Raw genomic sequence first — 24,690 nt, forward strand, 5'->3', positions numbered from 1 at the left:
GAGCTCTGAGAAGCTGTGACTAGCCCAAGGTCACCCAGCTGGCGTGTGTGGGAGTGCACAGGCTAATCTGAATTCCCCAGATAAGCCTCCACAGCTCAGGCGGCAGAGCGGGGAATCAAACCCGGTTCCTCCAGATTAGATACACGAGCTCTTAACCTCCTACGCCACGACAATGGCGCCCATCCTGCCCTTTAAAACTCTGCTTCCTTCTCAGCACCCTTATTCTCTGGCGGGCAAGCATGTTTGCCCTTGCCGCCACGCAAAAACCTGATCCGGGCTGTAATCCAGAGACACGCACAAGTCCCCTGCCTGCCCAGAAGGACTTTGGACTGCTTTCCCGAGCCCGAAGGGGCCTGTGCCGGAGCCAACAGCCTTCCAAACGGGCTAAGCTCACTGCCAGATGCTCAATCCCCAGATTTTCTGCTGGCGGCGACCAACGGCAGAGCTCTCCCTCCTGCCAGGGGGGAAAAAAAATATCTGGCACCTTTGTTGGTAAGGAGGGGCTGTTCTATACTGGTGATTCTGCAAGGCCCCAAAAAGCTCGGTGCACAAAGGCCAAGCTGGAAAGGAGTCACAAAGTTTCGAGCAAGGCCTTCCGGGGGGCAGGTAGGTCCCTACGGCAAAAACTGGCTTGCCAAAGCCATCTTGCCTCTGGAGCACAGCTGAGCTGAACGGTTTTGCCGCAGCCGCGAATCTTCGGCAACAACACAAGACGTCCCAGGTGTACCCCCCCCCCCCCCGGCCCCTGGAGCTGCCGGGACGCCTCCGCAATTGAAGCCCGCCTGCTTAATTATGTTCTAAATTAAGACGAGATCCCACCGGGGTAGGCAAAAAAAACAAAACAACCACCACTTTACGAACGTAGAATTTAAACAATTAAAAATAATAATGAGGAGAGGGGGCTATGATGTTTTTACTTGCGTTATCTTCGTATCGACACAAATCTCATGTGTAAAAACCCATTTTCACAGTGTCACCCGGGGGTCCCCAACATGGTGGCCATGGGCACCGTGGAGCCCGCTGATACCACAACCAGAAAACCCACAACACCCTAGTGCAGTGATGGCGAACCTTTGGCACTCCAGATGCTATGGACTACAATTCCCATCAGCCCCTTCCAGCATGGCCAATTGGCCATGCTGGCAGGGGCTGATGGGAATTGTAGTCCATGAACATCTGGAGAGCCGCAGGTTGCAGACCCCTGGTCTAATTTGTTACAAGGCATAATCATGGGTTCACACATATCCCAAAATCACAAATCACAGACACGGAGGGCACTCAGTGGTGAACCAAAGGCATTTTGCACATGGTCAGAAATGGTTAGTTCCTCTATCTGCACCAGGCTTAAACCACCCTTTCAAGCAACATATCAGGGGATGGGTTCTGGGGCACGTTAAGGGAGAGAGGAGAAGGAGGAAGCAGCTTGAATTATTTCTCTCTATCAGAGAGAGAGAGAGATGCAAAAAGGTACCACTTAAGAAGGGAAAGAATGTCCATTGTTTTACTGCATCATCAATAGGCTACGGCCCAGAATCAAGCAATACTTTATTCTTAATTAATGTGAGAAAGCTTTTAGTGCGATTTCTCCCCGGCTCACCCCGATGGCATCAATCCTGTTGTCTTCTCCAGCCCTTGGCTTGATTGTTGAAAACTGGAAAGCCGCCCAGTTTAGATTTCCAAAGGCCACCTCGGGAGAGCCTCGGTAAGAAATTCGACTGTTCTCCCTGCCCCCCCTTCTGAATTGGTGGGCAAGAGGGGCACGGCATAGCCCACCACCCAGCACCTAAAACTTTGCCTTGTCTATGGCCCCTTCAGCACATGCAGAATAATGCACTTTCCAACCACTTTCACAACTGTTTGCCAATAGATTTTGCTATTCTGCACAGCTGCAAAGTGGATTGAAAGTGCATTAGTCTGCATGTGCGGAAGGGGCCAATGTATTTGCTAGGTGGTCTTAAGGAAGCCCAGCTTATCTTAGCAGCAGTGGCGTAGGAGGTGAAGAGCTCGTGTATCTAATCCGGAGGAACCGGGTTTGATTCCCAGCTCTGCCGCCTGAGCTGTGGAGGCTTATCTGGGGAATTCAGATTAGCCTGGGCACTCCCACACACGCCAGCTGGGTGACCTTGGGCTAGTCACAGCTTCTCGGAGCTCTCTCAGCCCCACCTACCTCACAGGGTGTTTGTTGTGAGGGGGGAAGGGCAAGGAGACTGTCAGCCCCTTTGCGTCTCCTGCAGGAGAGAAAGGGGGGATATAAATCCAAACTCTTCTTAGCCATATTCCGTAAATGAATAACACAACTGGCCTCCTTTACAGGGCTGTTATAAAGAATGCAGGGATGGCATTTGAAAAAAGTATGATGAAGTAGCATTAAGAAGGATAACACCATTGCAGAGACCCAGCCAAACGTCCCGCTTCCAGAGGGGAGGCCCAGGACAGTAACTCATGCAGAGACACACAAGCACTCTCATGAAGGGCTACTTCTAAAGCAGGGGTGCCCAGCATTTCTGAGAGCTGGCAGCGCCTTTGGAATTCTAATACAGTCCAATTCTGAGGTGTCCATAAAACGCACACATCAGAATCAGACTGTGTCAGAATTCCAATGCAGATGCACAGGTGATCAAAAGCCTTGCTGGGCCATCAACTTTCTAAAATGACTTGGTGGGCAGCAAGAAAGGTGTCGGCGGGCGCCCCTGGGCACCGTGTCGGGGCCCCCTGCAACAAGAACCCATAACCTTCCTGTGTAATTTTAAAAGAACACGCCACAGCTATTAAAATTCTGGGAAACCCTCGTCGAAGCGAAAGAGAGCAGGGAAGAGAGACCGTCTTTAAAGAGGCGAATCTCACCCCCTTTCGTAAACTTCCGAGAGAGACATTTTGTTCCGGGCTTTGGGCTTCTTACTCATCTGCTTGACGGGGAACAGCATTCTCGAACAAAAGTACACCATGGAGCCGATTGAGCCGCCAGCAGGAATTCCTCTCTGGCACGGCCGACTCCAGCTATCTTGGGAATACTTTCTAACAAATATTTAGCCCAGATGTGCGTTCCACTCTTATTTGAACAGCCAACCTTCAGAGGCGGGGGGTGGGCGGTTGCAGCAAAGAGGGAAGGGAGATTCTCAAGGGCCGACCTCAAACCTGATGTTTTGTAGCAAGACCGGAGGAGGGAAGGGATTTAAACCCTAAGCAAGAAGGGACACAGGGCCTTTCGATGACTGAAGCCACCCTCCTCTCCAGAGATACCCACAGCAAATATTTTGGTGCCAGTTACCCCAGGCTTCCTGCGGGATCAGCTATCCCAAAGGAGAAAGCAACTCCCTGAATAAATTACACACATGTCTGGGCCATGGGGTTTGCAAAGCAGAAATGATAGGCTCCAGATACCAGTAGATTAAGTAGATGTGTGAGGATTTGAGGATTTTAGAGAAAGGCAAAGAACTCGGCCAGTGCCCAGCCTGCACTGCAGGAAATAGCCACAAGGGGGGGTTACAGCTCTGCCCCTTAGATAAACCCCCTTTCGGAACACTGCCTTCGACACTCAGGAAATGCTCGCTGCCTCCAATCTGCTTGAACGCCACGGAAACATTTGTGGAACGTGCAAAGTAAATAATGCTAAGACGACGAGAAGAACTGTTTGGATTTATACCCTGCTTTTCTCAGCAGCAAGGAGTCTTCAAGCAGCTTACAAAACCTTCCCTTTTCTCTCCCCACCCTGTGTGGCAGGTGGAGCCAAGAGAGTTTGGAGAGAGCTCAAAACTGTCACTCAGGAGGCTTCATGTGGAGGAGGAGGCGGAAGAAGAAGAAGAAGAAGAAGAAGAAGAAGAAGAAGAAGAAGAAGAAGAAGAAGAAGAAGAAGAAGAAGAAGAAGAAGAAGAAGAAGAAGAGGAGGAGGAGGAGGAGGAGGAGGAGGAGGAGGAGGAGTTTGGATTTATATCCCCCCTTTCTCTCCTGCAGGAGACTCAAAGGGGCTTACAATCTCCTTGCCCTTCCCCCCTCACAACAAACACCCTGTGAGGTAGGTGAGGCTGAGAGAGCTCTGAGAAGCTGTGACTAGCCCAAGGTCACCCAGCTGGCGTGTGTGGGAGTGCACAGGCTAATCTGAATTCCCCAGGGAAGCCTCCACAGCTCAGGCAGCAGAGCAGGGAATCAAACCCGGCTCCTTCAGATTAGATACACAAGCTCTTAACCTCCTACGCCACTGCTGCGTAGGGGAATCAAACCAGGTTCTCCAGGGAATCAAACCAGGTTCTACAGATTGGAGAACACCATGACGTGTTTCTGGGCATGTGCAGAGTGCCTTTCCACGTTGCCACTGAATAACCACAGCCTGACCCCCCGCCCACCCCCCAAATCAGAGGCATCACATTTCCTAGGATGGTGGCTTTTTTAAAATAATAAAACAGTAAAAGAGCCACCAACCACATCGCTGTCGAAATGTCCAAGCCACCGTTCGCAAAAGTGAAACTGAGGACATCTGGCCACAGGGTTCTTTGGCCCCCTGACGCCAGGCCGGGCTTGAGCAATTGTAAACAGAACTCTGCAAGCCAGCCTTGGCCACGTGAATACAGAGCTGGCCGCGGCCTTTGGCAAAAGCTGGGCTTTCCGCCTGGGGAGGCCGGTGCCAGCCGTGTGGGCACTGGCATTGGGCAAGAGATGATTTACAGCCGAGAAAACAAGCCCTCCTAATCTATGGTCCCATAATACATGCCCGCGCATTACCAGTGTTCAGGCTGTTAACACCCACCCACGCTGCAGTTATTTTCAGACGCCAGGGCTGTAAATAACAGCTACCCTGTTTCCTGGAGAAATGCAACAATCTCGAAGAAAAATGTTCGGCATAAGAAGAACTTTCTCCCCCTCACGATTCCCCTTCAGGGTGGGCATGCCCATAAGTTCACCCACACACGCAAAATCAAGAATGCCATCATATTTGGGACCTAGGCGGAACTGTCCCTGGGGCAGATGGGCTGCAGAAATAGATTAGGACCGTGGTGGCGAACCTTTGGCACTCCAGATGTTATGGACTACAATTTCCATCAGCCTCTGCCAGCCTGGCCAATTGGCCAGGGGCTGATGGGAATTGTAGTCCATAACATCGGGAGTGCCAAAGGTTCGCCACCACTGGATTAGGATATGCCCTTAGCCCAAACCTAGCACACAAAGGTGCCCTCTGTAACTATGATATTTACAAGCAGGAGTCAGCCCTCCTCTGAAAACTAGATGTCCATCAAGATGCTGCAACGCTGCCCGAAAACTCTTTGTGCCAATTCAGCACCAAGACCACAAGCGGCCAGCCCAAGGGAAGGAGGGATGGCTTCGTTCCTTGCCCGCTCGCACCAATCCATGTGCAAAACAACATTTTCTTTCCGGGTTGCCTGGAGACAATTCCCGCTTGCCCCAGCCGACTGAGGGGAGGCTATTTTGCAAGCATGAATTGTGCTTACCTGTGAAAGCTTGGCACCTTCATATAACAATAACTCCTCTTTGCTTTATATATATATATATATCAGTGATGGCGAACCTTTTTGAGACCGAGTGCCCAAATTGCAACCCACAACCCACTTATTTATCGCAAAGTGCCAACACAGCAATTTAACCAGAATACTGAGGTTTTAGTTTAGAAAAAACGGTTGGCTCCAAGGCGCGCGTTACTCGGGAGTAAGCTTGGTGAAGCAACTGGGCGACGCTGCAAATGGGTGAATCACAATCCTAGGAGGGTTTACTCAGAAGCAAGCCCCATACCAACAACTGAGCTTACTCCCAGGTAAAGGATCATGTCCAGGCCAGCCTAGATGTATGTGTGTGTGGGGGGGATATTCCACCCCCCTCCCACATGATGAACTCTGTGCGCGAGTGCCCACAAAGAGGGCTCTGAGTGCCACCTCTGGCACCCGTTTGCCAACACTGATATCTATGCTTGGATGCCTAGACCTTGTACATGTGTATTCTTCCACAGAATCATAGCCGGGAAGGGCGGGGTATCAATGTGAATATGAAATGCAATAAATAGAGTTGGAAGAGATCCTAAAGGCCATCCAGTCCAACCCCTAAAATACAGGATCATGCAATCAAAGCTCTCCTGACAGATGGCCATCCAGCCTCTGTTTAAAAACCTCCAAAGAAGGAGACTCCACCACACTCCTAGGTAGTGGATTGAAATATATACAACTGAAAATGATGAGAAATTTGACTGCCCTTGAACTGGGACGGTATTTATAAGTAATTCAAGCCACCAATTCAGGATTAATTGTTATGAACTTGTATTACAGTCACAACGGATGACATTGACGCAATATTTACAAGATTACGGACATTGTTGGTTGAACAAATACAGGATTATGGACTTGAGAGAAGGTTGTCTTGTAATAAATTGTTGCATGAATTGGATTTAAAGTGGAGATATATGTGTGTTATAGAGATAGAATAGTTTGATAAGTCTAATAGCCAACAATTTGGCATACTTTACAAGTAACTAACAGGTAATATAAATTGCTTGAGCCAGCACCTGTGTTCCACGCGAGTTTGTGGATCTTATATTGGAATCTCTTTCCCTTCACCTTGAACCCATTCCTCCTGGTCCTAGTCTCTGGAGCAGCAGAAAACAAGCTTGCTCCCTCACCAACATGACATCCCTTCGAACATCTAAACATGACTATCATGTCACCTCTTAACCTTCTCTTCACCAAACTAAACATCCCCATAGCTCCCTAAACCTCTCCTCGTAGGGCACAGATTCCAGACCTTTGACCATTTTGGTTGCCCTCCTCTGGACCCGTTCCAGTTTGTCAATGTCCTTCCTGAATTACGGTGCCCAGAACTGTACACAATATTCCAGGTGAGGCTGAACCAATGCAGAGTAGCATCTTCCAGGCCAAGCTGCTAGCACCCTGCATTTCCCATGAAAAGTGCCTCCACTCGGGCCAAGGCCTTCTCTGCCTTGGCCCCTGCATGGTGGAACACTCTTCCTCCAGCTGTCCGGCCCCTGCGGGACATTGGTGAATTCCGCAGGGCCTGTAAGACTGAGTTGTTCCACCGGGCTTTTGGAGTGTCCAGCCGCTGATGAGGTGCCCCTTCCATTCCTCCGGTTTCGGAGCCCCTTGTCATCTAGGGGACCCACTTTTTCCTCTGTTTCCCCCTCTTCGGGAGGGTTTAATTGGGGTATTGCTGACGCCATTTTATTGACTTTACCGCTGTGTTTTAAATGTTTTAAAATTTAAAATTTTAACTTTATATTTACATTTATTAATTAATGGGATTTGCTTGTACATGTTATATGAAGTTTATGTTGTACACCGCCCAGAGCCCTTCGGGGGTTGGGCGGTATAAAAATCTCAAAAATAAGTTAATAAATAAAAATAAAATCTGTTGCTGGTTCACGTGTTTGCGTTCTTCGTTTTTGCAGCATCAAAATAAGGGCGATATCCCCTTGGATCTGACCCCCCTGACAGACGTCTCTAATTCCTTGTGTCGTCTAAAAATCAGTCCTTCTCAACGGAGCTAATTTACATATTTCATTGACGGGCCCAAACGCACACACTGATTCAAGGGAAATGCAGCAATGTGCGCTTGTATGAACCTCGGCATTTTGGCATCTTCCCATCAAATGCCGAACGCTTCCCCCAAACAGCCCAATTACATCTCCCCCAACCCTGCTGCTTAACCTGGCCATTATCCCTGCAGACGCCCCCCCACCCCCATAACCAACGGGCTAATGTCATAAAATTCTCTCACCCAGAAAGAAGGGTTAACCAGATTCTCCAGCTCAGTTTCAAGGAACAGCTTCTCGTTCCTTTGAGCGCATTTTTTTTTTAAACCTGGCTAGTTCTAAGGTTTCATAACCCAGCTGTAGCTAAAAATAGCTGCTGGGCTAGCCTGCTACTGGACAGCGATGGAAAAGGAAAAAAGAAAAAGAAGAAACCCCATTTCACGTCCCAGAATAAAATAATGAAATCGGTTGCAAACAGGAATCCTCGCCCCATGCCAGATATCGGTGGGGCAATTGTAGGCCTCCATTGTCTAATACAGTGGTGGTGAACCTGTGGCACGGGTGCCAGAGGTGGCACTCAGAGCCCATTCTGTGGGCACGCGCAAACAGAGTGCCCCCCCCCCCACATCTAGGCTGGTCCGGGCCGCTGGGCTCGATTAGCATTAAACCTAAGACCTAGTTTTGGGGAATCAGTGTAAGTAACCCTGTTAAGCGCTGTTAAACCCCACTGATTTTCATGGGAAGAACTAAAGTGCGATCCTTTACCTGGGAGTAAGCTCAGTTGCTGGCAATGGGGCTTGCTTCTGAGTAAATCCTCCTAGGGTTGTGATTCACCCATTGGAAGAGTTGCATGGTTGCTTCAAAGCAAAGACACCGACTACCACCAAGCTTACTTCTGAGTAGTGCACGCCTCTGAGCCAACTTTTTTTTCTAAACTAAAACCTCAGTATTCAGGTTAAATTGCCGTGTTGGCACTTTGCGATAAATAAGTGGGTTTGGGGTTGCAGTTTGGGCACTCGGTCTCGAAAAAGTTCGCCATCACTGGTCTAATATAATGTGTGGAGCGCACTAGAAAGCTCTCACACTACGAGGGGGCTAGTGAGCCAGTTCTAGAGAGACTCTCCCATGCAAAGGTCTGGATAAAAAGGAAGCACGCAAAGACCATGGGGTCTCCTCCCCCTTGTCACAAGCATCAAAAGCTCCAACTCTCAGAAGAATCTCCGGGGACTTTCAGGGCTACGACAGGTCCCATAAGTGGAACCACGGAGTTTCTGGGTTCTGATCTCAGAGTCGACCTCTCAGGGATCTTGGTGTTCACCTTAAAAGAAAAAGTAAGTTTCTAGTCCAGTGGTGGCGAACCTTTGGCACTCCAGATGTTATGGACTACAATTCCCATCAGCCCCCACCAGCATGGCCAATTGGCCATGCTGGCAGGGGCTGACGGGAATTGTAGTCCATGAACATCTGGAGTGCCAAAGGTTCGCCACCACGGTTCTAGTCCACAGGGCTAGAAAGATAAGATGCACTTGTCGAAACTGCGGAAGGAAAGAAAAGCAGCATTCCCAACAGATGGGACACCTTGCCTGCTGTTCCAACAGCGGGCGAAAAATAAGCTTTGCGCAAGAGACGTGTCATTTTGCTTCTGTTTGCCGAAGCGATAACAGGTCACGGAATCTACATCGGGGGTCTGCAACCTGCGGCTCTCCAGATGTCCATGGACTACGATCCCCATCAGCCCCTGCCAGCATGGCCCATTGGCAGAGGCTGATGGGAATTGTAGTCCATGAACATCTGGAGAGCCACAGGTTGCAGACCCCTGATCTACATGTTCTCAGTTTTGGAAGTTGACTTTCAACCAAGAAATAACGCAAGCGCATATTCAGGCGCCCCTATGTATTCACCTATAGTTCTGGAGCAGCAGTGGCGTAGGAGGTTAAGAGCTCATGCATCTAATCTGGAGGAACCGGGTTTGATTCCCAGCTCTGCCGCCTGAGCTGTGGAGGCTTATCTGGGGAATTCAGATTAGCCTGGGCACTCCCACACACGCCAGCTGGGTGACCTTGGGCTAGTCACAGCTTCTCGAGCTCTCTCAGCCCCACCTACCTCACAGGGTGTTTGTTGTGAGGGGGGAAGGGCAAGGAGATTGTAAGCCCCTTTGAGTCTCCTGCAGGAGAGAAAGGGGGGATATAAATCCAAACTCTTCTTCTTCTTCTTCTAAGTACACAAGGCTGAACAATGTGTGTGCTGCGCACCCCAAGAATCCCATACAATCGCCTGGTTCTTCTAATTCAGGGGTGTCCAACTCTGGCACTTCAGATGTTCATAGACTACAATTCCCATCAGCCTCTACTGCCATGGCCAATTACTACAATTTCCATCAGCCCCTGCTGGCATGGCCAATTGGCAGGGGCTGATGGGAATTGTAGTCCACGAACACCTGAAACGTCAGAGCTGGACACCTCTGCTCTAATTTTTCACCCGATTTGCACTGGAACATCAAACCAGGCCTCAAACACAAAGATCTTTGGACACGTTTTGCAATTACCCCATTTTAGCAGTGTGGGTCTCCACAGGGGTCTGAACAAATGGAAGCCTCCGGTTGCCTGTAGCATCTCCCAGCTCCAAAGTCTGCTGCAGCCCTCCAGACGGCGCCTTCCCTACCTTTTCAGACTCCTCATCACACTCGCTGCTACCATGTGCAATGCAGCGATCCGAGTGGAAGTCCAGGGGCAAATTCCTTGAGCCAAGGTGGTGTAGTGGTTAAGAGCAGGTGCGCTCTAATCTGGAGAACCGGGTTTGATTCCCCGCTCTGCCACTTGAGCTGCGGAGGCTTATCTGGTGAACCAGATTAGCTTGTGCACTCCAACACACGCCAGCTGGGTGACCTTGGGCTAGTCACAGCTCTTTGGAGCTCTCTCAGCCCCACCCACCTCACAGGGTGTTTGTTGTGAAGGGGTGTAGGAGGGGGTGTAGGAGGTTAAGAGCTCGTGTATCTAATCTGGAGGAACCGGGTTTGATTCCCCGCTCTGCCGCCTGAGCTGTGGAGGCTTATCTGGGGAATTCAGATTAGCCTGTGCTCTTCCACACACGCCAGCTGGGTGACCTTGGGCTAGTCACAGCTCTTTGGAGCTCTCTCAGCCCCACCCACCTCACAGGGTGTTTGTTGTGAGGGGGAAGGAAAAGGAGATTGTAAGCCTGTGAGTCTCCTACAGGAGAGAAAGGGGGGATATAAATCCAAACTCTTCTTCTTTTCTTCTTCTTTTCCTTCTTCTTTTCCTTCTCCTTCTTCTTTTCCTTCTCCTCCTTCTTTTCCTTCTTCTTCTTCTTTTCCTTCTCCTCCTCCTCCTCCTCCTCCTTCTTGTCTCCCGTGAAACTCACCAAACGACCCTGGGCCAGTCTCTCTCAGCCTAACTTGCCTCAAAGGGCTGTTAGAAGGATAAGGAGAGGAAAGAGAACCACGGCGGCCACAATAAGCCCCTTGGAGGAAGGGAAGGATAAAAGTGTACTAAATAAATAAATACTGCTGGGCTCTTTGCCTGCAGGGGAGTTTTCCAGGCCAACCCTTAGCAACCGTCAGGGCCAACAGCTGCTACAGGCAGCTGGAGGCTCCTGCGAGCGCAAGTGCCAACGGAGCTCAGATCGCTGCAAAAGGTGCACAATGAAAACCAGCGCGCTGCCAGGCAAATACGCGCCTCGGCTGCTTTTATTTAATATTGACTCTGATGGAAATCTTCACCTAGTAAAAAGCGAGAACGGCCTTTGATCTCTACGCGAGTTACCCACTCTTGGCGATAAACCGCTACAGCGCTCCCCCCCCCCCCCCATGTTCTGCTTGGTGGGTTCGCACGGTGAGGTTTTCCCTTTATATATATATAGGCACGCATGCCTCCCTTCTCTCTAAATAATGCAAGAGACCAGCCAAGCAACTAGAGAGCGTATCTAAGTAAGAAGGCGCAGAGTGTGCCAGAATTAAGCACAGCTCGGACGGGTGGTTTTCCCTTACAATTGTCTAGTTGCCGCAAAAGAACAAGGGGGGGGGGGGGGAAGGCAGAGAGAGAACAGGAGGAGGAGCTATATCATAAATCCATGCAATTAATCACTGCATGCCCAGTTTCACAATGCATCCCCTCTCCCCGAAGCGCATACTGCAACAGACAATATAGCAACAGCGCAGGAACAAACACGGCTAACCGCTGGAAGGCACGGAGCCTCTGGTTCAACGCTTACCCCTGCTACCAACTTTCGTCATCCTTAAAACAAGCCGTTTCCAGCCACCCCACGATGGGCGATGATTATACTGGCCTACCTTACAAGACTGTCGGGACAGTCGCCACAATTATTTAAAGATGCTTCCGACGCGCTCTCTAAACCGCTGCTATTTTAGCAGATGCTCTTTTACTGCACAGAGAACATGCATGCCGCTCGAAGCCAGCAAATGATACAATAAAGATTTCTTTAAAATATAGGTTTGGGGAGAGAGGATCGCTATACAAACAGCCTGCAGCTGCAGTAAACATTGAATTTCTGCCTAAAAGCATTTAAGCAAAGCACATCTGGCTCCACAGGACACTCAGACGAATGGTACCATATAAACACCACAAATCCTAAGAAAACTTTATTGGAAGAAAGCTTCTTTGGGCTTGCTTAGGATATGTCCCTAAATCTTCACAAGTACTAGGGAAGACCACCAAAGATTTCTCTTCCTAAGTACTCCATGTGCCTCAAGAAACTTTCAATGCTAGAGCTATTAACCAGCCTTCCCTTTATTACCTTCTTCCACGGGAAAGGAAGATGAAAATACTTCAGGGATTTCTCCATATGAAAAATTCTTCCAGGGACGAGAGACATTCATACATTCAGACCAAAGTCTCACCCCTATCCACTAGTACAGAGGTTTGCCACCTGCAGCTCTCCAGATGTTCATGGACTACAAATCCCATCAGCCCCTGCCAGAATGGCCAATTGAACTTGAAAGGGTGGTACAGATTAGGTATAGGTGGGGGGAAATGGAATTTCTGTCCGGTTTGTACATAAGGAGAGCCCAGCGGAACCCATCTAGTCCAGCATCCTGTATCTCACGGTGGCCACCTGGAAGGCCCCATACAAAAAAGCAAACGGCCAATCTCCCAGGCGGTTGCCCCCAGCAACAAGTATTCAGAGATATACTGCATCTGAACACGGAGGCTTCACTTAGCCATGGCACACCCATTGCTGCCGAACAGTGTCTTCCCCCCTGAAATGAAAACCGAGCCGTTCCTTTTCTTCAAGGAACAAGAACCACAAGCAGCCAACGGCCGCCTGCCAAACCTGAAACTTTCACAATGCTGATGAGACTTGAGCTTCTTTGCTTTTTAAATCCTGTCGGCGCTGATGCAGATATTCGGTATTGAGGGATCCCAAATGTGATTAAAAACAGAACTGGAAGCGTCCTAGGGAACGCCCGTCGCCTGCATTCACACTTCCAGGTCTGGCCGCTCCCTTCTCCCCTAATTAAAAAGAAACCTTTCCTGCGGTCTTGCAATATGCAAGGGAATTAGCACTTCCTGTATAATGTGCGTGCTAAATGCCACCAAGGCGCTCGCTGTGACCAAAGGCAGAGTGAAGGTCTCCGGTTTCAAGGGGTTTAGGCGGGCCTAGCTCTGCATAAGGGATTTACTCATGGGGGCACCCCCTAACACTTAAAAAAAGGGGGGAACCCTTCAATTGATCTAAAGTTCTGATTTCTGGAGCAGCAATGGCGTAGGAGGTTAAGAGCTCGTGTATCTAATCTGGAGGAACCGGGTTTGATTCCCAGCTCTGCCGCCTGAGCTGTGGAGGCTTATCTGGGGAATTCAGATTAGCCTGGGCACTCCCACACACGCCAGCTGGGTGACCTTGGGCTAGTCACAGCTTCTGGGAGCTCTCCCAGCCCCACCCACCTCACAGGGTGTTTGTTGTGAGGGGGGAAGGGCAAGGAGATTGTCAGCCCCTTTGAGTCTCCTGCAGGAGAGAAAGGGGGGATATAAATCCAAACTCTTCTTCTAAAGTTCTGATTTCATTTTTTTAAACCCAAACAAGTTGAGAATGAGAGAACAGTTGCTCTAGAGCACAGCTGCACAGCATCCCGTTCACTTTTAAAATACAGACTCCCCTAAAGGTAGATCACAAAAGCCTCTGCTCTTAAGAGGTGGAGTAAAGGACAACAGGATCCGTGCCTCTTTCCTGTCTTGGGGTGCCATGGCCTGTCACACACAGCCAGTTCGGCAAACAAAGGTGTTGCAAACCAGTTTCCTTTTATGCCAGTAGGTGTTGCTGTCGCTACAAGAAAAAAGGGGGAAAGACAGCCAGCGCTGTTCTTACAATGCCCCTTGGAATGAGAGTGCTTTGTTGGGCTTGGAGAATAAGAAACAGAAACCAGAGAGAAGGGATTCTCCTGCACTACGGAGGCACACAAGCTTCCAGGTTACACAGGGTTCTTCGGCAGGCAGCCAACTCAGCCTATCTTGAAATCTGCAGAAGGATGCATGCAGATGTAAAAAGTGGATGATTTTGCTTATCAGAGAGATTAGAGCTCTTTTTGTAAAAAGGCTATTTAAGGGGGACCTCGAACTAAGATTTTTCCCTTCCCCATCTGAGGACAGGCTGCTTTCCCACTGCACTCAATCCACAATGCTGTGAAGATCAAAAGTCACCAACATACAGGAACTCTCTAACAGGAATCTTTAACCATGACCCAGTAATTCCCAAACGACCCTCTAATGCTTCTGGAGGCATGCCCGTTTTGTGCTGTGAGAAATAAAGGAGAGGTGCTAGACGCACTGATCCATAGAGGCTGCCTGTCGCATCTCTGTGCGATTCAGAATTCTAGCCTCACCTGCCTCCAGACACAGTCTGGCCCTACCCCTGCCTTGTGTATTTACACACCATTCAATCGCTCCCCAATCCAGAGGCATGACGGATTACGCACTGTCAGAAGCAGCTGCCTACCGCATCTCTGCATGAGTCACCGAGTTTCCCAGTGTAATCAGGAGGTTCGTTCAGGACAGTGACTCAGTCTCGTGCAGCAACACAGCGTGAGCAAGCCTCATTGTGTGTGTGTGTGGGGGGGGGAAATCTTGATTTCGAACACTCTAGCTTTGACCGGGGTGGGGTGGGGGGAGAGGGCATTTCGGGTGCCTGAAGTTTGGGAACAACTAAAGTGACATCAGCAGTTGTGAATTCCACTGACATTGTTCAGTCCCCTCTACGGGAAAACTCCAGGGAGGCCACCCGAGCAGCTCTGACGTTTCGAAAAAACCCGACAAACCCCCGTCGATTTCCCGTGACTCACGTCGCAAGCAACTTTGACGTTTCAAAGAAAACCCGACAAACCTCTGTTGATTTCCCCGTGACTCACGTCGCTGGCATCAAACTCCAGCTGAGCACAATATTTTCCCCGACGTAACTATGTTACAGAAACACAGTGGCAGGGCGGTGGGAGGGGGCAGATATACATTAAAGGTAAAAGACAGACAATCCCAGCGGGAGAAGAAAATTGAGGGGGGGGGGGCCACACACTTCAGCTCCACTTTTATTCCCAGGAAAAGGTGGGTTGAACCGGTGCCCTGCCTGGCGCCTCGCTTGAGGTCCAAGCAAGAGAACAAGCTCTTTTTAAAAAATCAGATTTTCTTCTCCAGAGAAACGCCGCTGGTTCCTTCAAAAGACGACATGGGAAACCCTCCAGAGATGTTTCCGTGGCGGACTGGGGTGGCCTTTCTGGGCTGCGCCAACGTGGTCCGGTCGCCTGCAGATACCAGACCACAACCACCCAGCCCAGCGCCCGTCCCCATGACAGCTGATCCAAAAGAGAGTTCCCCCAATGTAAGCCCATCCACGCCAATAGGTTTCAACCAGAGTGACTCTCTTCCTACTCCGCCTGGGGTCAGGACTTTGGCGACTCAATTAACCCTTTCCGAACTGTGTTACTGCTTACTGCTCCAGGATCCCGACTTGGGGGGAGCGCCTACCCCCAGGGAAGGAAGGCAAAGCCCCCTCCCCCACAACACCTATCCCCTCCCCCTCCCAAAGGTAACAGAAACAGTAGTCAAGTTCTGATCGCCTAGCTCCAAACTGGGGAGGGGGCTGCCTCGACGGGACCACCCCCCCCGTCCCGGGGGTGTCCTTTTATTGCTACAAATGTAACCCCCCCACACACACACTCCAAACTGCCAGCTCCCACCACGCGTTACACGGGAGACACCCCCCTCAACTGCGCCCCCTTCCGACGGTCAGATCGGCGCCCCGCTTTTGCCACCCGGCTCCAGAGCTCCCCCTGCTGGCGGGACATCGTCTATCCCGACGCGCCTTTCCAAAAATCGCCCGGCCGTTCATCCCATGGGGGGAGTCTCTCGCCTCCCCCTGCCTGGGCTTCATTTCAAACACAACTTCGCTCTCCCCCCCCCCACATCTGCCTTCAAGCCCACGAACCCAACCCCCCTTTCCTGACCCTCTCCCCCCAACAGGTCTTCCCCGACCCTCGACGGCGCGACTCAGCGCCCCCCACCCCGAAATCGACCCTTCTCCCCCCATTCTCTGAAACGCCCCCTGCCGGGCGTATGCATGCCCGTCCCTTCCCCCCCCCTTCCCAGATTTTAACACTCCCCCCATCCAGGCACGCACCCCCCCTCCTCCCTCCACCGCGCCCCTTCCCCCTTTTCTAAACGCGACCCCCCGTTCAGGGACTCAGACAGAGGGACGGCACCCCCGGATGGGGTCTCCCGCCGCGGGGGAATCGTTCCCCCCGGGTGGCTCGCCCCGACGCCAGACTCACCTGCGCCGCTCGCGAGGGGGGGGGGGCTCCTGGCGCCTAAGGGGGGAGCTGGGCGGGGGACTCAGGCTCGCATCGCCCGCCAGGCAGACAGCAGCGGCGGCGCGTCTGGAGCTGCTGCTGCTGCTGCGTCGGAGGCTGCGGCGCGACTGGCCCTCCTCCTCCCTGCCCGCCTGCCTGAGCCCGGCTCCTCCTCCTCCTCCTCGCCTCCTCCTCCTCCTCCTCCTCAGCTGCTGCGCGGCCCGCCTTCGTCAGTGGAAAACTCCGCGGCTTCTGACGCAGGCGCCGCCGCCGCCGCCGCTGCTGCTTCCTGCCCGGCTGGGGAGGCGGAGGAGCGCCGCTGCTCGCCCGCCCTGGAAACGCCCGCCCGCGCGCCCATTGGCCCAGGCGCGGGAGGGACGGGTTCACACGTGAACCAGGCTGCAGGGGGAGGGGGGCAGCACACACGGGACGGGCTGTGCCTGCCGGAGAGGGACACGTGCGCCCCGGGAGCAGGCGGGGGGTGGGAGGGGGTGCAGCTTTCTTCCCCAGCGGCCTTCGGGATTGCAAAACTGTCGATCCTCTTTTAAAGAAAGAAAGAAAGAAAGAAAATCAATAAAAATGCAGCCCCACAATATTTTTTTAAAAATTAAACAGCCCGGTCCCGCAATCTTTTTTTTAATGAAAAAAGGCAATTGCTGCAATGGCAAAAATGTTGATTTTACTTAAAGAATTTAAAAGGCAGCCTTGCAAGATTTTTAAAGTTAAAAATGCGGGCAACGATTAGAAAACTATTTTTTTTTTAAATTTAAAACAATGTGATCGTGCAATATTAAAATGGAAAATGTACTACAATGCAAAAATATTGCTTAAAAATTAAAATGCAGCCTTACACTATTTTAAATTGAAAAATGCGGTACTACCGTTTCCCCGAATATAAGACGTCCCCTGAAAATAAGACGTAGTAGAGGTTTTGCTGAAGTGCGAAATATAAGGCATCCCCCCAAAGTAAGACGTAGCAAAGTTTTTGTTTGGAAGCATGCCCGACGAACAGAACACAGAAAAATAAGACATCCCCTGAAAATAAAACATAGCACATCTTTGGGAGCAAAAATTAATATAAGACACTATCTTATATTCGGGGAATATAAGAAAATAAGACATAGCACATCTTTGGGAGCAAAAATTAATATAAGACACTGTCTTATATTCGGGGAAACACGGTATTATCACAAAAGTATAGACTTTTTAACAAAAAAAATTAAAATGCAGACCTACAATATTTTTAAAATTACAAACGCAGTCCTACAATTACAAAAAAAGTTTCAAAATATTTTAACATTAAAAATGAAGCACTTTAGTACTAAAAACAGAAACAAACAGTGCTTTTATTTGTGTTTATTTTATTCTATCGATACGCCACCCTTCGCCTTGCAGGTTCAGGGCAGATGCCAACATTTCAAATACAATCAAAACGTAAAACCACAGATGGCAACAATTAAAACCCAGGTGGCAAACAGAATCGTATTCCATTAAAATTCACAATTTAAAACTCCCCTCCCCAAATAAACAATAGGAAGGAAAAGGCTGTTTGGGTGGTTGCTTCAGCACTTTTAGAAAATCCCATCTTTGCTCCATGTGGCTCACAAATGTCGAATCATCACAACATCCCTGCAAGGTAGGCGAGATAGACACAATGGTTCAGCGAATGACAGCAGGAGGTTTAGCAGGAACCTGGGGTTTGAACCCAGGGCTAGCCACTTCCCCTGACAAATAATGATTAAAAAATTTGTTAAGCCATTAAACCCCTTCTGAAAATAAACCTTGGATTCCAGAGAGTTCTCTTGGGATATGGTGGCCCCGCGTCTATGAGCTTTATTCCCCCTAGTGCTTTACTTCCCCAAGCACTAGTTTCAGGCCAGTCAGCGAGTTGCTCTGCAATAGAAAAGTATGATTGGAGTCCAGCAGCACCTTAAAAGCCTGTAAGATTCCCAGAGTCTAAGCTTTTGAGAGTCTTGGTCCCTTCCGCACATGCAGAATAATTAAGGTGACCAGATTTTTACTCCTGTAACGCGGGGGGCGCGTGCGCACCTGCGCGGCCACAGGAGCACACTGCCTTTTGCGGCGCTCCCCAGTCAGGAAACAGGGAAGCGCCCCAGAAGGCAGTGTGGCAGCGCAGGAGGCGCACGCGGGAAACAGGGAAGCGCCCCAGAAGGCAATGCGGCAGCGCAGGAGGCGCACGCGGCCGCAGGAGCGCATTGCCTAATTGGGACAATTTTAAAACCCCGCGGGACGCGGGACACATTGCGGAAAAGCGTGAGTGTCCCGCCAAAAGCGGGACGGCTGGTCACCTTAAGAATAATGCACTTTCAATCCATTTTCCCAATTGTTTGCAAGTGGATTTTGCTATTCCGCACAGTTAAAACCAGCTGCAAAGTGCATTGAAAGTGCATTTATTCTGCATGTCCGGAAGGGGCCGAAGTTCCCATTTTTAGTGAAGGGATCTTTACGCCGAGGAAATCTTCTTGCTCTTTTTGGTTCTGTGGCATGATTTCCTGCTTATATGTGAAAAGGATCAGGAATAGAGAGGTTTATACCGCTTCTTAATCTGGGCTTACCTGATTTGCAGCAAGAAATGGAAGATTTCTCCCCCTATATATCCTGTGCTGCTCTGAAGTGTGGCCCAGTTCTCGGCAGCCTGGATGAGTCATTATCCACATTTGCATTTCTGGGTTTATTCCACATAGTTCCTTCTGCGGGAAAACACTTCTTGGACTTTGTACCCCTTGTCACCTAGGGTGTTCTTCGACACCTATCTCCCCTGGGCTTCTAAGATTTCTTGCTAGCTTTGCATTTTCAGGATTGCTCCCTGGAGTTGAAAACCTTGGCGCGTGCATCCCAGACCGATTGCTCTGTAGGCAGGGCTGGCTCTGCACCCCAGTGACCAGAGCGTTGGCATGCCATTGGTAGTGTGCGATGAACATGCAGGCAGGGCAAATGCCTCTTGTTCATTCACAGACTCAAATTGCTGTCAGCCGGGTCCCTTCCGCACATGCAGAATAATTAAGGTGACCAGATGTCCCACTTTTGGCGGGACAGTCCCGCCTTAAACCAATTTGTCCCACGTCCCACGGTTTTTTTGAACTGTCCTGATTTTTGGAAGGCTGCCGTACTGCCTTCTGGGGCGCTCCCCTTTTCCTGCCCTGTCACAGGGCGGGAAACAGGGGAGCGCCCCAGAAGGCAGCGCGGCAGCCTCCTGGGGTAGATAGCGGCTCCCGCTTTTTCCTGCCCTGTCACAGGAAACAGGGGCGCCAAGCTGGCCGCTACTCAGGCGGCGTTAAAAAAAAGGGCCGAGGAATCTTGCGCTCCTCGCGGCCGTAATCATTAACAGCGCGCGCCCGGGTCCTGGTTTACAGAGGTGACAATCTGGTCACCTTAAGAATAATGCACTTTCAATGCACTTTGCAGCTGGATTTTACTGCACGGAATAGCAAAATCCACTTGCAAACAATTGTGAAAGTGGGTTGAAAGCGCATTATTCTGCATATGTGGAAGGGGCCCTAGTTTATCTCCATCTCTTCGCTTGCCACTTGGCATCCGTCTGGGAAAACCCTCAGCCCTCAGGCCAAAAAACATTGCCCAGTGGCACCACTTTCTCCCCCAACTCCAGCCATTGACCAGTGGTGCCAACCCAGACGCACTCCTTTCAAGTGTCATGTGGGGGGCGCATTCGGCCGGTCCTCCCTCCCCACTCTCCCCACATATGAGGATGGCTTCTAGGTTAGAAACTTGGGATGTATCCAGTGGTGGGATCCAAAAAATTTAGTAACAGGTTCCCCTGGGGGTGGGATTCAAACTGTGGCGTAGTGCCAATGGGGCTGGGCGGGGCACAACGGGGGCGTGGCCGGGCATTCCGGGGGTGGGGCATTCCTGGGCGGGGCTGTGGCAAGGACGCAGCCACTGCGCCGGTCCTTGGGCGGGAAACGAATGCACGCAGGCACAGGCTGCCACGCACGCCGGTGCACCTCCTGCTAGACTGCTTCAAGTTCTGCGTGCTACTGCTGAGAGGAGGGGCGTAACTAAGGCAAAAATCACGTGGCAAAATCACCCATTAGTAACCCCCTCTCGGCACACACAAATAATTAGTAACCTCTTCTCTCGATGAAGTCGACCCACGTGGTCAGCGCAAGAACGAGACGAGACGCGGAGATAACATCTGGTGGAGATCGCCAGCAGCGGGAGCGCAGAGGTCCGTGTTCCTAGCGAGTCTCCCGCGTGCTGGTTCCTGGCACCTTTTATTGTGATTCTATCGGGGGCGTGTAGAAGGGAGGAACGGAGGGAGTTCCGGGAGAGCGGGAGGTCGGGAGATCATCATGTGATGCATGCTCTCACCTGGCTACGTGCGGAGAGGAGCGTAAGCGTCTGAGCCTAATCCTCACCTGGGGGCAAGACCATTGTCCCTGCTCCCGGTGACTGAGCCAGACAGTTCCACGCACCCGTGACTCATACGGGGATGAGGAGTGGGGCTGCCGGGCCACCAGAAGGCCGTAGGCGCGTAGGTGTTCCAGCGCTTCGACCCACGGTGCTGCTGGGTCACGTGCATTACGTACATCTCCTCCTTTTACGGTATTTGTTACTAGAAGGAGGCCGAAATGCTGGAGGGGGGCGATTTAAGGGGACGCTTGTCTCTCCTCCAGCTGTTTGGTCGAGTTGACCCGAGCTGCTTGTGCAACATTAGAACTTGGTTGCGCGGGCAGGGGAAAGTCGCAGGAAGGCTTCTTACACACGTTACAGGCAACGTATTAGATACTACATTGAAATCCGAAACAAGACCCGAATGATGAGGCATACAATTCAAACCAATGCAGAGCTGTACGATAGCACTTTAACCATCCTCCCGGCAGCCAGCTCCAGAGGGCTACGACCACCAATGGGGCAATACATCATACTTTAGACTGGATACAACCTTTTGCAATTCACGCACTTTCTGCTATGAATCAATTGGGGAAGTTATCAGAGATTAAAACAACACATATTATGTACATTCTCACAACCTTGGTGATGTAATAACAACAAGTAATCAATAGCGACACGCATTATCTAGAGATTAAACGGCCAGTGATCTAAGTTCCTGTTGCTCGAGGCTAAGGGCATCCAGAGCTGCGGAGGTAGAATTCGATGGACTTCAAGATGGGCACAGGCCAACCCGGCCAATAGTCTTTAGCATTGTAAGAAGCGAGTCCGGGGACTCCCACTAGAAGTTGCGAGGGAGACGAACTCCGCTTCGGAGGAGGGCAAACCCGCATCGCTCCGGCAAGAGGGGTCGAGGGGGCAGGAAGTGGAAGCTGGCGACGGCGGCGCCCGGGCTCCTAGGAGGTGGAGCGATTACAGAATGGCAGGGGAACGCATGGTGAGAGCGCTTACTAAAGGCAACAGAGGGGAGTCCCGGCAGAGAGCCGAGCAGGGATGTAGCTGAAAGTTCTCTCCCCGCAAGATCCAGGAAACCAACCCTTCGGGAGCAAGATGTTCTCGCACACGGGGGGAACAGTCCTCTGTCGCGGCGTGCAGTTCCAGTTGACCGAACCGGTGAATGGGCCCGGGCCGGTTCCTAAATCTCGTCAGCTAGCGCCCGGAGATGCGGGCGCAGGTGTTCGGACTACGTGATTAGCGACAGTCTTGGTGACAAGGGAGAGAGCGCCGGCCGGAAGGGAGGTTTGGACGACGGGTCCCCAGTCGAAAGCGCTCATAAGAGTACTTGATGGGATGAAAACGCATTCATAAAGGGGCTTAAAGCCAGACTCCGCTAGGAAGTCTCCAGGGCTTTTGCAAACGGGGAGCAGGCAGGAGCTTAGCAGGCTCCCCACTCCCAGGTACTGGCCCAGGCAGAAAGATGAGACGCTGGCAGCGGCAGCAAACTGCTCCTAGATGCTGCCCAGGTGAAAGCTCGCCAGGGGGTGGCCGATTACATCGGCATGAGTGGCAGAGCAGGCAAAGGATGCTGTGGTCCGCCCGAGTTGGCCCGGTGATGATCGCAAAGAGAGCGGCACAGAGGTTCACCGGTGTCTCGGGGTGGCCTTGCTTACGAAGCAGCGAGCTCTTGAGCTTGGCTGGCTGATTTGCTTTGACGTTTCCCCAGGTCATCCTCGTCTTTAGCGGACCGCTCTGGGCGTCAAGGCCGTCGGCGTTCTCGTTGAGGCCGCTGGGCGGGATCCTTCAGAGAGATGTTCCATCTCTGGGATGGGGTTGGTTTCCTCCTGGCGCCATTCCATGGGCTGGCCCGTCATGGCGAGTCGGCGGAATCGCCCAGCAGGAGCCTGTAGGAATAAGTGACTAGAAACACACCCCTTCCCCAGCAGGTTATAGGAGGGGCCGGGTCCCCGCCCATGAGCTCGGTTCTAGAGCCGAGGTGGCGGGGAGATCAAGATCGAAGCTTTTTATTCGAGTTAGAGTTTAATGTGTGAGGCTATTTTGCAGACTGCGTGTAGTTGAAGGTTGCTTTTAATGCTGTGAATTCTGCTGGGGAGCTTCTATCCCTCTTTCTTAAAAATTATTATTTGACAGGAGTGGCAGGGGTGGGCGGACCCTGGGAATTGGTCAGGGTATGCATGCTTTAATCAGTGATGAGTACGAAAGGGGCTTTTGGAGCTCTTTTGAGGGGATGTAAGTGCTGTCAGGGGAACAAGGCATTCCAGGCTAAAGTTAGAAGGCAGAGGACTCCACATGCAGAGGGGGGGGTTTTCCTTACATAAGGAGATGTACTTACCGTGACTCTTGGTGGCCCACGCAGGGGGGCTGGATGGTGCTAAAAAATTCCTTTGTGATCGAATTATCTTTGGGGAGATAGCCACCAAACGAAACCACTCCTTAAAGGGCTGCGGTTTATTGCCGCGTCTTAGAAGTGATGATGGTGCTATAATACCACTTGACCACTGGAGGCTTCAAACTGGTTTAATGAGTGAATTTGGTGCGTGAGCCTCCTTTTTTAAACTGGGGGGCCTGTCCTGGCGGTGAAAAAAAAAGGCGTATCAGGGCCGATCGGCTCCAGATTTTTAATCCAGGAGGGGCCAGTCAGCCAATTGGCCCTCCCGCCTCTGCTGGTTGAAAGATAGAGGGAAAAGAAAAGAGAGAAAGGGGGTAGTTTCCTCTGCGGAAGTTTAGAAGGCAATTCGGAGGTGCCAATCCGGGATTAGTGATCTGCGTGATGGATTTAGTCCATCCCAGACTAAAGGTCGTTTCCTTTGACCTGGCTCATGAGGTCTCTTCCCCAGAGATTAACATGGATGTCCAAGACGATGGGCGTACCGTGAGCTGTGCAAAGCTCCAGTCCTGGGCGCTTTAGGACCGTGAGCGGGCCCGGATGCTCCGCTCTCGCGGTTTGTTTCCACTCCCCAGATGTGCGGGCAAAGTTCGGCCTGACCACTGGTCAGGCCACTTTCGGCTGTCCTGATGACAGTCACATCAGCGCCGGTGTCACTACCAGGCCCTTAAACATGCATCCCCTCTATAGCAAGCTCCAGGTATGCGGCATGGGAGCGCTTCCGATGGAGTGTTTCCACCGGGCCAGCGATGGTGGTGCTGGCTGCTTATGTTGGCTGCCGGGGCTTGTAATGCGCCTTTATTAGGGTCGGGCAGCGGGCAGCCCGATGGGGCAGGAGGATCAGCTGTCGCGCCAGCGCTGGTTCCGGTGGGCAACTCCTGCGGGATGTTCATCCAGATCTGGAGATGGATGGGTCCCTGAATAGCGTGGAGTCGATTACTCGGGGAATGATGAACACTCCCCTGCTCAGCTGGCGGAGGCCTTTGTGCGGCAGCACCAGCCCAATAGTCCCGGTAGGGATAGAAGGGCATCAGCATACTGGGTTGGGGCGACAAGGACCTGATCGTGGGGGAACTTGAAGCGAGATATGGGCTGGTGCACGTTAGGAGCGGTAGATGCCCTGCTGCCGAGTGGGGGGGGGCGGTTTGGGCGTGGGCAATTGGTGTCTGGGGTCTGTTCTAATAATTTCTCCTCCTTGGTCCTGGGCTGGGGAGACGCCCGGGCGCTGAAGTTTTGACCGACGGACAGTCGCTTCGCAATGGAAGCCTCTCTGGCATCGTGGGCACCGGGTCTTGGGCGGCCTTCTCCTTCTTGGGGGAGGACCCTCCTCCATCGGGGTTGCATAGGCCCCACCGGGCTGCCTACATATCTCGGAAGTGTATCCGGTTCTGCCGCAGAGAAGTTAAAGCAATCATCCTGAGGAAGGCTGTCCCCTGGCGGTGGAGAGTGCACGCAGCCCGAGAGGAAGGCTAAGCTTGGTGGGCGGGAAGATCCGATGTCCTGGCAAGCCTTAAGCATGTCAGCCAGTTCAGGGTCTTTACTTGCCCAGGCCCGTGATTGCTCTGCGGCGGCACTCCGTGGAGGCGCTTCTCCTTAGCCGAAAGCATGAGGGAAGCTCGTTTTGGG

At 51.6% G+C, this 24,690-nt stretch overlaps 1 protein-coding gene across 1 annotated transcript in view; it reads right to left on the bottom strand.

The window, feature by feature from the left end:
* Positions 1 to 16,527, bottom strand: part of CSRNP1 (cysteine and serine rich nuclear protein 1) — a 37,173-nt gene extending 20,646 nt beyond the window's left edge. Inside the window, exon 1 of the mRNA XM_048510976.1 lies at positions 16,272 to 16,527. The gene's annotated coding sequence lies outside the window, so the exon portion shown is untranslated. The remainder of the gene's footprint in view (positions 1 to 16,271) is intronic.
* Positions 16,528 to 24,690: the final 8,163 nt, after the last annotated feature.

Source organism: Sphaerodactylus townsendi, linkage group LG11, assembly GCF_021028975.2.
Source record: "Sphaerodactylus townsendi isolate TG3544 linkage group LG11, MPM_Stown_v2.3, whole genome shotgun sequence".
In the NCBI taxonomy this organism is placed as follows: domain Eukaryota; kingdom Metazoa; phylum Chordata; class Lepidosauria; order Squamata; family Sphaerodactylidae; genus Sphaerodactylus; species Sphaerodactylus townsendi.